A 17,516-nucleotide genomic window follows, 5' to 3' on the forward strand; every position below is an offset into this window, starting at 1 on the left:
GTGTAACTACCACTGAGCATTTTATGGAGTATTTATTACTACATTTATTTTGTGCCAGAAGCACGTTGTAAGGAAGCTTAAGGCTCTCTTTTATGTGGTGTGCCATAGAGAATTCGAACGATCGATTCTCATGTTGGAATTAACCAGAAGTTTAATGGCCTTAGACTCTTCATGCTTAGTCATGGTCGGCTTGGACACCAAAGTTCTACCAAGATGAGTAGATGATACAAAGTTCTCATGGATAACATATACAGAACCTGAAGTTTCTGTCGTAGAATAATGTAAATGTTTGTTGTTTGCTTCTTTATAATTTTTGGTTATAAAACCATCATTAACAAAAGCATCGTGATGACGCATGGTGTTGAATTACCGATATTTTTGCAAGAGGCTCATGGTGCCATTCATAAGGCTTATTTATCCTCAAAGCTAAGGTTCATAACATTTCCAAGAATGAGATGATAATGCCACCAGTCATTGGCACGACAATCTGTCACCAGAAGTTGGTTGTAGTAAGGTTGATTACCTTTGAGGTCCTCCTACCCTAAATGTGGGGAGAAAATTTCATCACATATTAACATGATTTTTTTTTCTTTAGAAAAACATATGTTTAATTGTAAAGTATCCAATTTCAATTTAATGGATCAATATGGCAAATAAAATTATCATTTCAAAATGATATCCATATAATTCATTGAGTTGATGCACTTTTTGTGCTTGCAAGGTTTGAATATATTCATTTCTTCATTTGTCTCCAGTTTCAAGAATATGGAGACGCAAGTTGACTATGGTGTAAAAGACATAATCATAGTACTTGTAAAAGTATTAAAATACTTTAAGAACACAACATAATTGGAATTGAGTTGTTTCAATAGTAGTTTTTCAACAAAATACCAAATTGCTTCCCACAAAAGAGAATTTAGAGTTCAAACTCAAAATATATGTCATATTTTTTGCTACAAGAGAATAATTTTTACAGCATTAGACGTTTCCGATATAATGATTGATTAGTACCAATCAAGAGGAATTTCCCGTTCAAGTTTTGGTAGACGTACCAATACAAGAGCTTATAACTATCGTATATAATGAATACTAATCAGGGTGCACACTGATAAAGTATACGCTGTTAATTTTTAATGACATATATGAGCATGAGTGATTTAAAATTAATAATTATAATATTATTTTGAACAATCCGAAGAAAAAAAAAGATTTTTCGCATGACCTACTTGGATCCAAGGTTACTCGCCCACAAAAGATTTCATATGAATACATATGGATATGATGAAACTTCCCGCCGTTAGGGGGGGCAAGCAGTCGTTATAAGAACATCGTGAATTGGTTTCATCATAATTCTTGCACCAATTCGGTATAAAGTGGAGAAAGTATTCATGTCAATATGATATCTTTGAAGCATTCTTACAAGAAGAATAATTAAATCTCATATGTTGTTGCATGTGTTTTGGCATTAGTTTATGTCCCTGCAAGGCATGCTATGAGTTAACAATAATTGAGTCGTCTACAACTCATCTGAATTGTTGATGTAGAGAATAATATATATTCCTTGATAGAGGACGCCAATCACACTGAATCAAAAAAACTCTCCTAGGGAGGCTATTGATAATGTTCTCAACGGGACTAAATCTTTAACTACCGAGCCATATATATTTCCTAAAGAGGGATTCGTCCCTAAGTGGAAAAGTGGTGTCGATATTAAAGAATGATTTTTATACGCGTACATAATCGTAGTTATTGTCGAATATATATTCAGAGTAGCTACTGAAATCATCAAATAGTGATTATAGACAAAATCATTTTTTCGCAGAGAAACTGATGTGATGTATCAACAATATATATGGTTGGCTAATGTGGTGAAAGGCATCCATATTTGGTTATCCTCTCACTAATAAACATTTTTAGACATTTAAGCAAATTGTGAACCCGGAAGGTTTCAACTTTGATGTTTAATTAGTCTACATGAAAGTGTTACGAGAGGAACAATGATGCTAATTGTACAGCGCCACTCGTGGCATCTAGTTTTTATAGACACTTGAGATCTGTGGAATTACATCATTTACTCTTAAGTGATTTGAAAATACCCAATACTTTGATAAGTATTGTGTACCCCGTTGATAGATAAATTTTAAGGGAAAATATTATTTGCCAGTTTCACATGTCATTGTCTGACATAATTGTTTATTATCGAAGATAACGTTAGTGTAAACTTCTAAAAGATTATCACAGGTTATACTTCAAGATAAAAGATCTTGGAATCATGTATCAAATTTATTAAACATTATAATGGTCCATGATTTTGTCAACTTTAGAAAGTTTTGACATGTTTACATGAATAAGTACATAACCTCCTAATAAAACTTATGTAATATCAATCTACTTTCATCTTGGTAACAGGTATGTAACGCTCTCTCTGGTTCGTATTACGTACTAATTACAAGTTGTTTTTGTGCTTGATTTATATGTTATACTTGGAATTTTTTGGTAGTGAACTACATATAATCAGTTTCCATTTGCAAAATTTTTATACGATACAACATCCTTTTTGCAACAGCAACGATGATTATCTATTGTTGTTTGAAAGGAATTTACAAAGAATAAAATATATATCAGATCCTACAAATTAACTGTTGGGAATTTGACAAAGACGATTCAACTTGAGATTTGAAATTAAGTTATGGAAACATAAAGGTCTCCATTACCAACAAAAATTTTCTTGAGTTGAAGATGGTTGCTAATTAGCTACTTGTGGTATTGTATCGTCAAACCAATCAACTGAGATAACTTTTTTCTGCTGGAAGATATATTGGACTTTACGAGTTGTACTCTTCTTCCTTAGTCAAGGTTTTTGGCCCACTAGGTTTTCCTTCTCAAGGTTTTTAACGAGGCAACATATATATGTCCAACTCCTTTTTCTTAATCTATCTACAGCTGTACTCTTTTTCCTTTGTCAAGTATTTTTCTTCTGGGTTTTCCTGACAAGGTTTTAATGAGGCAATGAACTTGAAGAAATTTTCTTAAAGAGATATCTGAAGACATAATTGAAGACATACTTATATCTTGTTTTGAACAAAGACGACCAGTAATTCTACTTGGATATCAACATTATGTAACTAGTCTTTTTATACTTCTACGGGTGCATATCATCAGGGGGAGAACATCAATATTGTGTAATGGACATTTATGTGCGTTGTACTCCTTTTCCTTCGCTTGGTTTTGTCCCAATGGGTTTTCCTAGCAGGGTTTTAATGAGGCAATCTTTAACGCGTCCAACACCATGATATAATTTGTACTCTTTTTCCTTCGTCTAGGTTTTGTCCCTTTTGGGTTTTTCCTGGCAAGGTTTTAACGAGGCAGTATCATAGTACTGCGGTGTCGTCTAAGGGGAGTGTTGTAAACAATTATTTGGTGGATTTACACCACCACCTTTACATCTCCTTCATCACCCTTACACATTCTTATTTCTCTTGTAACCTCTATCTTAAGTGCATGTTAATGGCTAGTAATGGTTGCATGCCATTACCTCTAATACTTAATGTCATTAACCACCCACTCTATTGTATGACCTATAAATAGAGGTCCTTACACAATTGTATTGGATACACTAATTTCATGAATGAAATGCTCCCTCATATGTTTTTTCTCTACTTGTTAATGTTTAGCATTTCCTAATTCTTTAGTTTATAACGTTATTTTATTTTTTATTTTTTTTGTAGCATACTGCCTCTTATTCACTTGTATTCTCAAATATTCACCTTTTTATCATCACCAATTTTACATATATTGTTTTCCTGAATACTGAGGATAGCCCTCCACCTCCACCACCACCCCAAACACTTTCCAGATCCGAGAATCAGTGCGTAGTTTGTGTTCATTTTTAAACTATTTTTATATTTACAGTACTAGGCTGTAACACCCCGTGTTTTTAGCATGGCGTATGCTCAAAGATGTGACATGGCCTGAGGTGAAGCTTCATCAAAAGCTTCTGGTGTGTAGTAAAAGGAACATTGGTCTAGGCCAATACGCTTCCAAAAATGGCATGTTGCGTGGGTATATTTTCCAAGGCCAATATGGCACCAAGAAGGTGCAAGTTGTAAGTTATATTGGCCTAAGGCCAATTTCCCACCACAATGGTGCAATTGACCAAATTCTTGCATTCCTTAATTTTAACTTTGCAGAAAACCATGCAATCATTAACAAAGAGAAGATGGTTGACAGGAGGGGTCTTCTTATATATTTTAATACCATGCAACAAATCCAGGTTCTTAGCTTCGAAGATGATTATGAAGAAAATTTTCATACAAAAGAGAAAAAATAGGATTGAAAAAAATCTCTCGGGACACTATTTCCAAGAACAATAAGTCCGTTGTGGAGATATATTTGTATATTAAGTTACACCACCTTTAATAGAAACCCATCTTTTTCATCACAACGAACAAAAACTTCCAACTCACTTTATCAAAATCCTAACCCATATCAAATTATATGTGTCCATAACACCATTATCACCATTCTTTCCTCCATTGGTTTTCATGTTGTATAACTTTATGATTAATATCAATATTGTCAGAGTCTTCCAACGGTGACACTCATATGGGGATATCCGAACCGGGACGCACCGAAGTGCTTTTTCTGTAGGTTGAAGTGGTATAGAACCTAGTGAACCAAGTGTCACGCAGTTGCAGCCTTTGAAGCTCATAGTGAGGAGGAGGAGGAGCTTGGATAGGAAAGGCTTCATTCTTTAAGATAGGAGTTTATAAATAATTGGTATTGCAGAGAAGATGTGTATGTAGTGGGATGGAGATGTAGGATAATTAATATTTGGTATGAGAGACAAAATAGTAAAATTCATCTCCTTCAATAAAAAACTAAAAGAGAAGAAGTTTTGAACCATAGCAATAACTTCCAAGTTAACTTGATAACCAGAACTTCGTGGTGGTTCTTATGGAACTAATTATTTGAAATCTAATCCAGTAAAATAAAAGAATATAAATCTTTAAAATAATACACAGGAATATCGTAAATAAAGCCATTACGACACCCATCAAAGGAGTAGTTACTCATTCAGAAGCTACTTTACCATATTTCGAAGTTTTCGCATTCTTAAACAAGGATTTTCTTAAGTTAGGATTGCCAGATCTTCAATCCATTTTAGTTACTTTAAGACTTTTGGTTCTGCAGACTCTGTTTGATTCCTAGTATAGTGGAAGCCAAAATTTTGACTATAATAACAGATCGAACTGAAGTTCGCGGAGTATATTGATACAAAAAACATGAAAGGAAGCAAAGCGAGAACATTCATTTCTCGCGTTCATTAATCCTAACTTTTCAAAGATATACACAGATAACTAGTTTGTTAACTAAATAATAACTAGTATTAATTAGAGTAATCAAGTTATGATCGTCTTTAATTAAAATTTTGAAAAAATAAGACCTCACGTGACTTTGGAGTTAACCAAATTTGGCTTTAAAGCATGTATGAAAATATAACCACAAGGTTTTGAAACTAGCTAAAAATAACTTGTTAGACGAGGTATAGGGATTGTCACTTACATTTTCAACATAGCTCTTGTGGAACCAACTAACCTTACGCAATGGTTCATTCATCTCTATATAACCACAATTACATTATTTATTTCCTAATGAGTTGGTTACGAAATTAAACAGACTTTGATTCCAGAATCCAAGGAAAATGGTTCAGGATCCTATGATTAGTTTTAAAATTATTCGAAACCTTAATTGCTCGGAGTGTTATTCTTACACTTCGTACACATAATACCTTTGCTTACACGACTTATATGATAACCAAGTATCTTATGTAGCACACCATTCCGTCTAACCATATAGTCAAAAAGTCTAACCAATTCACTTCAAAGATACACATAGTTTAAAATCAAAATACCTCTTCGAGAGTATCGTAGTAATTGGGTTCTTATTGAGTTTTTCGTCTTCAAATTTTCAGTCTTCTTTAATATTCAGTTATTGCAACCATGATGATGATATAATTTAGTGGTTTGAAATCTAAATTACAGGTTGCAGTTATGTTGGGCTTGAGTACCAATGTGATTACTGCATGATTTTCTTTATTCATAAATAATTAAAACTCAAAGTGTTCTTCCCACATGATAGTGGTTTAACTCAAATCGGATTTCATCTATCTGAACTTGAGTTTTATTCCGGATTAAAAAAGTTGTTCTTTCTTTTATTGACTTTATTAGCTTTCTGCAACTTCTTTCTATTAGTAGTACCCTTGTCACATGTATTACTTCAAGCTAGGGGTGAGCAAAACATCCATACTTGCGGGTTTCACCCGGTCCAATCCGCATTCTAACGGATGGACACCTGGCATGCATTTTGGTGGATTGGACGTGGGTGGATTTGTAGACCCGGTCATTTTTTACGGGTTGGAAGACGATAGATACCCAACCCATAGGATAATCTCGATATTACACATAACTGTGAAGGGTACTATAAGAAATTCTTGCCTCATATGTTTTTTTTTACTTATTTCCTATCCCCGCTTTCCTTAAATCCCATCCCATGTACACAAATTAAATTTTGTATGACTCTTATAGGTAAGGTAAACAAAACACACTCTATCAGACAATAGGGTTAATCAACCACTGTTTTCTTCATCTCTCTATCTCTCAAATCTAAGCCTAACTTTATCGCTAACGCGGCCGCCTATACATTACCAACAATACCCATTATACTCAATTCCGATGAAACTGTCATAAGATTTGATACCTCATAGCAAACTGCATTTATAACCTCAAAAATTTCAGCAGGATTTAACCGCAATGGTTGTTGCTCGCTGGTCCGATTAATAAAATATGTAGTAAGAAATATAGATATTTAAATCATGGATATGAAGTTTTCTTTGACCAAACATTATGAGTAAGCAGTGATATTGATTAGTGAACATATCAAGCGCACAATATGATCAGCAAACTCAAAATAGGGGTAAATATCTCACATGTAATGGAGATACTGGAAAAGGGACCGAGAGCATGGGAGGAATGTATTAACTCGTGAATCCTCACTGGAATGACGATTGTCCCATAAACATAGTTTAATCCCAATAGTTTTATTTTTTAATCAGATTTTCATCTTTTGTATTGATGTGATTGAAACAAAGAGTAATAATACGATGGGACAAACGTATTTATACCCTTTGACAATCTCATATCCTACTTTAGATAGGTATTGAAAACACAGGGGGTACCAAAATACACCACCAGCTTTTTCGTAAAAAATCTGTATGGACAAACTCAACACAAATCCGAGAGTAAAAACTCAATCAAGGAAAGTATATAGAGTTATATCTCTCTCTCTCTCTTGCTGTTAGAACGTTTACAAAACTAAATTCGCGAACCTAACTACAAAGAGAGTTCTTAGACGGTAACAAACACCAATATCCAAGGATCAATCAAGTCTTATCCAACAAACAAGTTTGGACCTAGCTACTGTGATTGATCAACGCACAACATGTGATATTTCAATTATAAAGATAAATAGTATAATGCAGAAAAATAAATAACACATACGCCAGAAATTTGTTAACGAGGAAACCGCAAATGCAGAAAAACCTCAGGACCTAGTCCGGATTGAACACCAAACTATATTAAGCCGCTATATATAGACACTAGCCTACTACCAATTAACTTTGGACTGGAATGTAGGTGAGCCCAAACTCAGTCTCCCAATGATTCAGGTACAGTCGTGCTCCTTACGTCTCTTGAATCCCAAGAGGACTCTACGCAATTGATTCCCTTAGACGATTTCACCCCAACTAAGAGTTGCTTCAACTCAATTAAAGACTTTAAACTAAATATGCCTCCCACACATTAATCCTATGATTCATTTCCTTATTTATGATCTAAATAGATGATCATATCAAACGAAAGATCCAAGTGATGGAAAATTGATAGCAACTTGATAAAAAGTATGGCTATCCTCAAAGTCCGGACTTATGCAACCCGAAGTGCAGCCTAGATTACTATTCACATCATAAGTATAAAACTTGAGGAATCAACAAAGTATGAGACGAGTAGACTTTGTTGATTACTATTTATCTTGATCGTTGGAGCAAGGCTCTACAAACAATCAAGATCAGGATACTCGAGTTATCAAGATAAAAGATAACTGAACACGGGTTCACGAATCCCAATGAAGTATTTGTAGTCTCTAAACCCTAAAAGGGTTTCTGAACAGGACGACTCTAGATACAACTAGGACACACCAAAAAGTAGTGTCAGGATTCAAAGATCCCGGTTGCCAAGAGTTCCCCTTATATAAACTTCAAAGCCTATGTTGCTTTAGGTTTACGCTATAAGATAGCTTTGGAACCAAGCAATCAATATTCACCGTTAGATGAAAGCTTTGAATCTTAATCACATATACAAGATATACTCTATGGTTAGGTAAACAGTAACCGAAACCGTGTATAAAGACTATGTCCAACATGGTTAGACAAAACTAGCCGATTTAAACTTTAAAAGCTTAACATTCATTTTCATGTTCACTAAGACATTAATGCTGAGTCACAATTATGTGATCAAATGACTCTAGTGTTAATTAGAGAATTTATTAAATGCAAATCACTTCATAGAAATAATTTAATTACACTTGAATCATAATCGACATAGTTTGTAAATGTACAAGGTACAATTACTTGGATCGTTCGTGAATCGGCCGAGTCACAGTACGCGAACCGGTTTGCAAACTTAGGCTTATTCCTATGCACATGCCAAAAAAATGATGTTTGGCATACCAGGTGGCATGGAAACCCGATTGCTCCACTATGGGAAAACCGATAAGCGATACACATTCTAGCGAGCGATATTCATAGTATCGCCAGTGATTATAACTTTACCGCTGGCACTATTCTCTCTCCCGCGCGCTTTAAATAATAACGCTGGCGATACTATGATTATCAATCAATAGTTATTCCGCAACGGCTATTTCCCCCCTATGGTTCCTATATATACGCCCTTTTACTTCTCCAGATAACTCACACCTACTTCTACAGATATTTCACCTATATTCTCAGTTTTAAATTTCATAATCATCAATGTTGAGATCCAATGAAGAAAGGGATATTATTATGAATCGGTTCAGATTACAACAAGAAAGGTATTGTATGAGGTTGCGAGAAATTGACGAAGAGGAAGCTGAAGATAATAAACTAATTGAAATTTTGATGCTTGTACTCTCATAAAAAATTTCAAAGTCGATTCTGCATGCCTCGTCATCTGGTGAAAAAGATTATTGAAGAGCTTTGTATAGTAGAACCTCAATTCAATTATAAGTTTGATGCACAAAATATTAGAGGTCATAGTCCTGAACAAAAATTTACTTCGGCTCTAAGGATTATAGGTTACGACACTCCATCGGATGCGAACGATGAGTACCTTCGTATGGGTAAGACAACTTCTTACACTTACCTTTCATTATTTTGTGAAGTAATGGTTAATCATTTTGGTCCAAGATATTTACGAAAACCAACCGACGACGATGTTAGACAAATATTGAGGTAGAATGAGGAAAGGGGATTCCAGGGAATGCTAGGTAATCTCGATTGTATGCATTGGGTATGGCAAGGATGCCATGTATATTGGGTCGTTCAATATAAGGGTCATTATGCAAGACCAACAGTTATCCTTGAAGCTGTTGCTTTTTATGATTGTTGGATATGTCACGCTTTTTTTGTTCTTCCGGGTTCACAAAATGATATTAATGTTTTTCACAAATCGCCTCTGTTTGAATATTTGAAGTATGGAATTTCTCTCCAAGTCTGTTTCATGATCAACGACCATCAATACACTCATGTCTATTATCTTACGGATGGTATCTACCCAAAATGGTCCACCTTGGTTCAATACACCATCGATACAATCTTGGGTTAAAAAAACGTAATTACGACATATACATTCATCTTCTATCATGTTGTATTTTGTACCACGGACTCTTTTTACCTTTGTTTTGACTTTGAGATTCTGAGTCCATTTTACAAGAAAATATAGAATTGTAGAGGAGGTGTGATAGTTTTATATTTGAAAAATATTGAGAGATTAAGAAATTCTGGTGTGAGTTGATATGAGTTTGAAATTAGGTATTTATAGACGGAGGAAATTATAGCCGTTGGATGCGGAACTGATAAGCGTTGATCTTACCATCGAGCGACAGCTTGACTAGAGCTGGCGCTGGATTGACCAACGATCGCTTGAATGACCATCGAGCAATGGTCACTCTATCGCTCGCTGGAAACTCTGTCGTGTATGCCTATATGTCAGGAATAACATATAGGCATATGAGTTTGGCAGTTTGGCATTGATCAGATTTTTTTGATTGTTGTTGTAGTAATAAAGATTCGAACTCTAAGACTTGTCAAGACTAAATTTAAAGGTTTAAATAAAATAATAAATAAAAGAGAGATTTACTGGGACTAGGATTCCACCGAATTCATAACATGAGGTTCAATTATTTATTCTCAACAATTATTGCTCAATAAATAAAGTAACACAAACTCTTATTTTTGCCAAGGTAGATTCTCAAAATATTAGTTATAAATCGTAAGCATGGGACATCAAACATCTAAGCAATCATGATCCATCAAATGAAATGATAACTAATTAATCAAAATCATAATTCTAATTTTACTTAGTGCAAAAGTCAAATAAAGAATAAAACAAATTCACCCATTTATGATATTCGGCTTCCTCCGTGGGCCCAGTGTAGGGGTCTAGCTTCTCATGATAAAAACACACTCAAAAATATAATTCATAGCTCAAATGGTGTTTTTATTAAAGAAAACTAATAATACAATGAATCTGCAACGCTGGAAGATCGTTACAGAAATCACCTTTACAAGAGTTGTTGCAAATTCAAATTAAGCGTGCCAAATTGACTGTTACGAGTACTGTTTATAAACGACAGTTCTCTGCGACAGTCAATGGACGTCAACTGTTCTTCTTCTTCTTCTTCTTTTATGCAGCAGCAGAGAAATCTGCTCTGCAACCCTTTGTTCTTTACCCCTATCACTCGATATCCTTCTCATAACACTCAGAACCCTTTATATACTCTTCATAATCGAAAATACTCGACAGTAACTCCATATAATCTTCATTAAATCTCTGCTGCCAGAAACGGAAATAATTTCTATATCTTGATCTTTCACTCGCTCCTGTTGCTTTCAAATATTCTTATTTATCTTCTACACGTTCATGTTGGAGTAATACCCAGTCTAACCACAAGCCAAACTTCCAAAAATACAGCAGATAAATCCCGAGACTTGTTTCCTTACCTGTTTTAAAACAAACACCATAATAACAGAATATTTCTTCTCCAAAGCACGTGAACAGCGTGTGTGCATGGTAAGTGAAAGAATACTCGTCGAATCCCTTTAAAATATCCAACCGAATCTTCCAAAATTGATTAACAGAAACACCGATAATAGCTCTACCATGTTTAGCATCAACTCCGTGTAACTTTCAAAAACAAAAGACTTACCATCCCTGTTTGGTCATAGTATCTCATTCTCAATCAATCTGTTGAAGAAAATCACGAGAAAATCTCTCCAAAATCCAAACAGAATATCTCATAGCTTCCCAAACAAATACTTCCATGTTTTCTTCAAATCGTGAGAAAATCCTTCCTTTTTCCGAACCAGAGGCAATTACCGGTCCTGTTTGACTTTGAAAACTAATTTCTAACCAAAAGAAGCGAGAGTATCCCGACAGAAGCTAACCGAAATCAATCCAGAGTATATCGCAGATGAAGAAATATTTTCCCGCCAAATTCCGTCCTTTCTGTTTTCATCAATCGGTGATTATCCAGCCCAAGTTAACTGAAACAAAGACCCATACCAACTCTGTTTGGGTCCTAGGAACAAACCCATTTGATTTCAGCCATTTAGTCTCACCCAAACACCTCCATAACCGAAACCCTAATTTTGCTGCAATTTTCCCGCCAAAACTGAAGTTTGATTTGTTGAGGATGAAGTGACCTGATCCAAAACACGGGCGCCTTTAACCACTGGGATGCCTGGGGTGCCCTTATCCAAAATGAGGGTGTTTTTAACTCCTTTACTGGGGTGCCTTTAACACTTATTCAGGGTGCCTTAAGTACTTTTTCCGAGGGTCCAAAAACCACTTTTCGAGCGACTTTTTCCATAAGAGTTTATTTGCCAAAAATACCTGTAAACAAGTTTATTAATGATAAAATGAGTCCCAGCTAATGTATTTATGGGTGAAAATGCGTCACACTTGCGTGCTCATCGGGCATACCCATAGTGGGTGCATATATGCCAAATATCAGTTTTTGGCATATGCATAGGAATATGCCTTATATGCAATGACCGAGTTCCTGAGTTGACATAACTTTTGCAGCTCACGTATCGGTTTGCAAACTTAGGTCCAACTCAATGTTCTGGAGTTGACAGAACTTTTTCAGTTCATGTACTGGTTTACAAACTTAAAACTTTAACCACCAGTTGTGGAGTTCACAAAACTTTTTCAGTTCATGTACTGGTTTGGGTACTAAACTGGTTATAGAACATAAAATTGTTTTGGCTTACATAACGGTTTGATTATTTTAACGTGGTTCCCTTACCACAGTTCCAAAATGGTTTGCATACGAATATGCATACCTATCCGGATCACGAATATGTAAATCAGACAAATCTGAAAGTCGATATATAGCTACTCCGCTACGTGTACGAATAAATGTAATACGGCTTCAGCCATATAACAATTTTCTCAGTTTGTAAGACTAATAACATTGTCTTGTATTTCGAATATAGTAGTTATATGTTTCTCTAAATCAATTCAAAACATTCCTGAATAAGATAAATGACACATATCATTGTTCCAAAATATTTTCAAATGATAAACTTGAATAATGATTTGGTTCCGAACAATAAATTGTTCACCACCGAAATTTGATCAAGCATTAACAAATGTTCATTAATCTTAGTCATTATATTTCGAGAAATTCCTAAACTAAATAAATAGTTCTCGACTCGAAATTCTTGTCTATGCAAGCTAGTCTAATTAGTTATGCGACAATCGTCTCAAGGATAGGAAGGTGAATATAACTTGAGAAATAGGTGGTTCAGTCTTCACTTACCTTTTGTTGATGAAGTTTTCCAAAATCTTCGGTTGATCTTCGTCTTCAAATGGTAGAACGCAAATGATGACTGGCTCGTTTCTCAATTACATTTATCCTAGACCGAGACTTAACTAATTGAAGACTAGAAATCCAAATATAGTTTTGACAACAAGCTTGATATAGCAATACTTGTGAGTCCGACCGAGCAATGCTCTAACAATCTCCCCCTTTGTCAATTTTAAAGGCAAAACTATTTAATACATATGGATAACAAAATAAAGTTTGAAAAACTCCTCGATCCATCATGCCTTGCTTTCCTTGGTTTCTTCAACTCTCCTTGAACTCTTCGCTATTCCAAGTCGCAACAATTTTGAACGTGTTCAACTCAGCATCGTTGTTGTTGAAGAACCGATTCCATAGCGATAACAACTTTGAAAATAATATTCTCAATTGTTGTTATACAAAAACATAGTATTATTATTTTCTCTCCAAAGTTCAATTGATCTCAACTCTGAAGTAAACTACAGTGATATGTTTCCCTCCTTAATCAATACTTACATAATTTTTTGAATAGGTAAACCTAATGATTCAGTCTCTCTTACATAATGATCCGTCAACAATATATATGCAGTATGAAACTCCTAAATTATTCTCCCCCTTTTTGTCAATAAAATTAACAAAAGTACGAAAATCACGGGATCATAATGAATACAACCAAAAGATATCTCAAACTTTAAGGAAGATGGAGATACTACATAATAACATAGTTAAAATATAACTCCTCATATCAACTTATTTAGATGGTATCACATAGTAATAAATACTTAACGCTCATCCTAGGAGATTAAAAAGATACAAGCATCCCCTTTATAATTCCACAACCACACTCCCCGCAAAGATATAGCAATTAAGGACAAATTCATTTAAGAAATATCCCCCATTTAATGTCATTCCCAAGAGAACAACATGAGTGACCTTACTTTTGTGAAAAAGAAGGATTTGGTGGACATTAAAAAATCACACGGATTTGTACCCATAGTATCGACATAAATTAATCTCAAGGCCAGTTACGAACAACGAGACAAATTTTACTCGATTTTACTCAACATAAGAGAATCTTACGGAGTGTGTCAAGCAGCAAAACACGAAGGTGTGATCACAAAAAGGTCAATATTGCGAGAAAAATTCTCAAAGAGTTTGTTATATTCCTCATTTATAAATAAACATAATAGATTTAACTTCCGAGCATATATGAAATGTTAGTTCTTTCAAAAAACGTAAAGGGCACAAATATTTCATAATATTTTTGAAATAATTAAACCAATAATGATTACATACTGCAGGTTCATCTTCTTATCTAGAAAACAAACTTGTAAGGCATACAAGTTGATATGCTCTTAGAAGGAAGGATCATTCTTTTCCGTCGGGATTTACACCAAGAATGGCTACCAAAAACGCATAAAAATATTTCCTCGACAAGGAAGAATATGCAAATATATATAATTATATAACTCATTAAGAATCGTGCATCATATGTTCACATATAAACCAAGAAGGTCGTGAACATTCAAGCAATGACCGAGTTCAATAACACTCAAGACTTAAACTATGAATCATGATCAAAAGAGATTTAATGACCAAAGTTGTATTAGAAGTGTTAGAGAGGGTTTTTTTCTAATGCCAAACATATTATAGAAATAGTTTGTATGCATTTGAAAAATATTTGGCAGGAACCCGATCCTAAACTACGAAAGAAGGACCTAAAAGATAGTTCATGAATTTTAGCCTTTATGGTATGCGTACCAGTTTCCAAACCATCCTTTTAAAATAGTTTCCAGGAAATTTTTGGTATGCAAACCCTTCAGTCCACAAAATCATGAGTTTCCATGGCACACATACCTTCTTGTAGACGTCGATATTCGGTAAGCTTGTTTTATCCATAACTTTTTCGTCTGAATTCAGAATGACCTCATTCTTTTTGCATTCTTTATCTAACTGAATTCTCTTCAAGATGGTGAAGATAAATTCTTAATTTGAATGAGTTAAGCTTGGTCTTTGGCCTGTCTCTTAATTTTGAGCATCTTTGCTCCTTTTCGTCACACTTCTTCCACTTCTCTTCGACTTGGGTACTTGGATACTCGCAATACTTCTCTTCTTAGATATTTCTAGCACCTTTTAGATCCTTTTTGGATGATTCACCGTATTCATAATAGGATATTTCTTGGTGAGGATGCACTTTCAACACAATCAAGTTGTGTTAGGGTGAACAATGTCTTGCTCACCACAGCTGATTGAAACAAACTTTTCCGCATCTATGGATTTTTCACCGTCTATATTTTTTGGATTATTTTGTTTCTTATTCCACCAATTATTGCGTTTAGCTTTTGGATTGTCATGAAAGATATCACTTTTAGATCCATTCATATCTGAATCCATCTTTCCCAAAAAATTTTTAACTTCCAACATCATGGATTTTGCCTTTTCCATAGTCATGGAAACTTCTAGGAAATCATTCATATTAAAACTTAAAACATCATTTACTTTCTTAGGTACCTACTTCGGAGTGCATTTATGAACAACTAGAACCTTCTTCCCATTATTCTCATCAAGGTTTCTCGAAAGAGAATCAAATTGACCATGCTTTTGCAAGTTAGTCTTTATTCAATTGGGAGCATCGGATCTTGTCTTCGTATTTAAAAAGTTAACCTTTTGATAATAATCAAAATTTTGAAAAGGCTTTGTATGACATTTATATGCAAATCTTGGTTTATCACAGCATTGATTCCTTTTCCTAAAGGTTGGACAGTTACAACCTATAATATTAAGGGGATTAACCTTAATATATGATATAGGTTTCATAACTTCTTCTGGTACCAAAAAAAGAACATCATGAAGTTTCACATTCTTTATACGAAAACGACATCCCCGTTGCAGGTAACCTTAATTTATTTCCGCAATAATATCAAACATAAGGAGTGTTCTTACCTGGATTCGTGTGTGCCAGCTTTGGAGATTGATATACTTTGATCTTCCGAACCTTAACTGCTAGTGTGGGTGTTTCACTTTTTCCATCAATGGAAACCTTTGGTTGAGAAAAATCACTAGCCTTGACAAATTTTACCTCTTTGCTAATACTTGGAGAATCTATTCCCTTATAGCCCAATCCTCGTGTATCACGATGATTTTTATTTGCTCTTAACATAGTGGTTAATTTTTTTAACTAGTATTGAACTTTTTCAAGTCCTCTTCCAACATCTTGATTTTATCAAGACTAGCAGCTAAATAGGCCTCAAGGCGTCTTTCTCTGTCTTCAAAACTAATTTGTTGAGAGTTAATCCTTGTTTCAGATTTTGTAAGTTTCTCTTCCAACAAAAAGTATTTTTGATAAATATTATCACATTCAAGTGACTTATTACGCAGGTCTTCCTCAGAATCTTTGAGGATTGATTCGAAACAAAAATACCTGCGTAAATTCTTCTCAATTTCTTGTTTCCCCGAAAAAGATGGGTCATAAGAGGAGTCACACAAGGAGTCGTCAACTTTTCAACCGGTTCCAACAACTTAACATACTATGAGATTTCTTCATCAACGTCTCTATCAATATCTGAGTCACTTTCATCTGAAAGTTCATCCAAATGTTCCTATAGGCATGTTTACCAGTTATCAACAGTTTCTACATCCAAAGGATCTTTAATATTGATCTAGATGTGATAGTTTCCTCAGGTGTTGGATCCTAACTTTGATCAAAATCAACTGGTTGATTCTGAACTGGTGATACATTTTTCGAGATTTTACTCTCGTTCATATAGTCAGTCTGCTTCAAACACAGACTTATTAGGTCTTAACGTGTTTCTCTACTCTGATACCAATTAAAAACACTGGGGTACCAAAATACACCACCAACTTTTTCGTGAGCAATCTGTATGGACAAACTCAACAAAACTCCAAAAGTAAAAACTCAATCAAGGAAAGTGTCTACAGTTCTCTATTTTTCTATCTCTCTCTCCCTCTCTTGTTGTTAGAACGTTTACAGAACTGAATCTATGAACCTAACTACAAAGAGAGTTGTTGGATGGTACCAAAGACTAATATCCAAGGATCAATCAAGTCTTATCCAACAAACAAGGTTGGACCTAGGTATTATGATTGATTAACGCACAACCTGTGATATTTCAATTACAAAGATAAACAATATAGTGTGGAAAAATAAATAACACAAACACCAAAAAAATTGTTAACGAGGAAACCAAAAATGCAAAAAAAACCCAAGTCCTAGTCCCGATTGAACACCAAACTGTATTAAGCCGCTATAGACACTAGCCTACTGCCAATTAACTTTGGTAGTGAAATGTAGTTAAGCTCGAACTCAGTCTCCCACTGATTCAGGTACAATC

The sequence above is a fragment of the Papaver somniferum genome, chromosome 8 (genome assembly GCF_003573695.1).
Source record: "Papaver somniferum cultivar HN1 chromosome 8, ASM357369v1, whole genome shotgun sequence".
In the NCBI taxonomy this organism is placed as follows: Eukaryota; Viridiplantae; Streptophyta; class Magnoliopsida; order Ranunculales; family Papaveraceae; genus Papaver; species Papaver somniferum.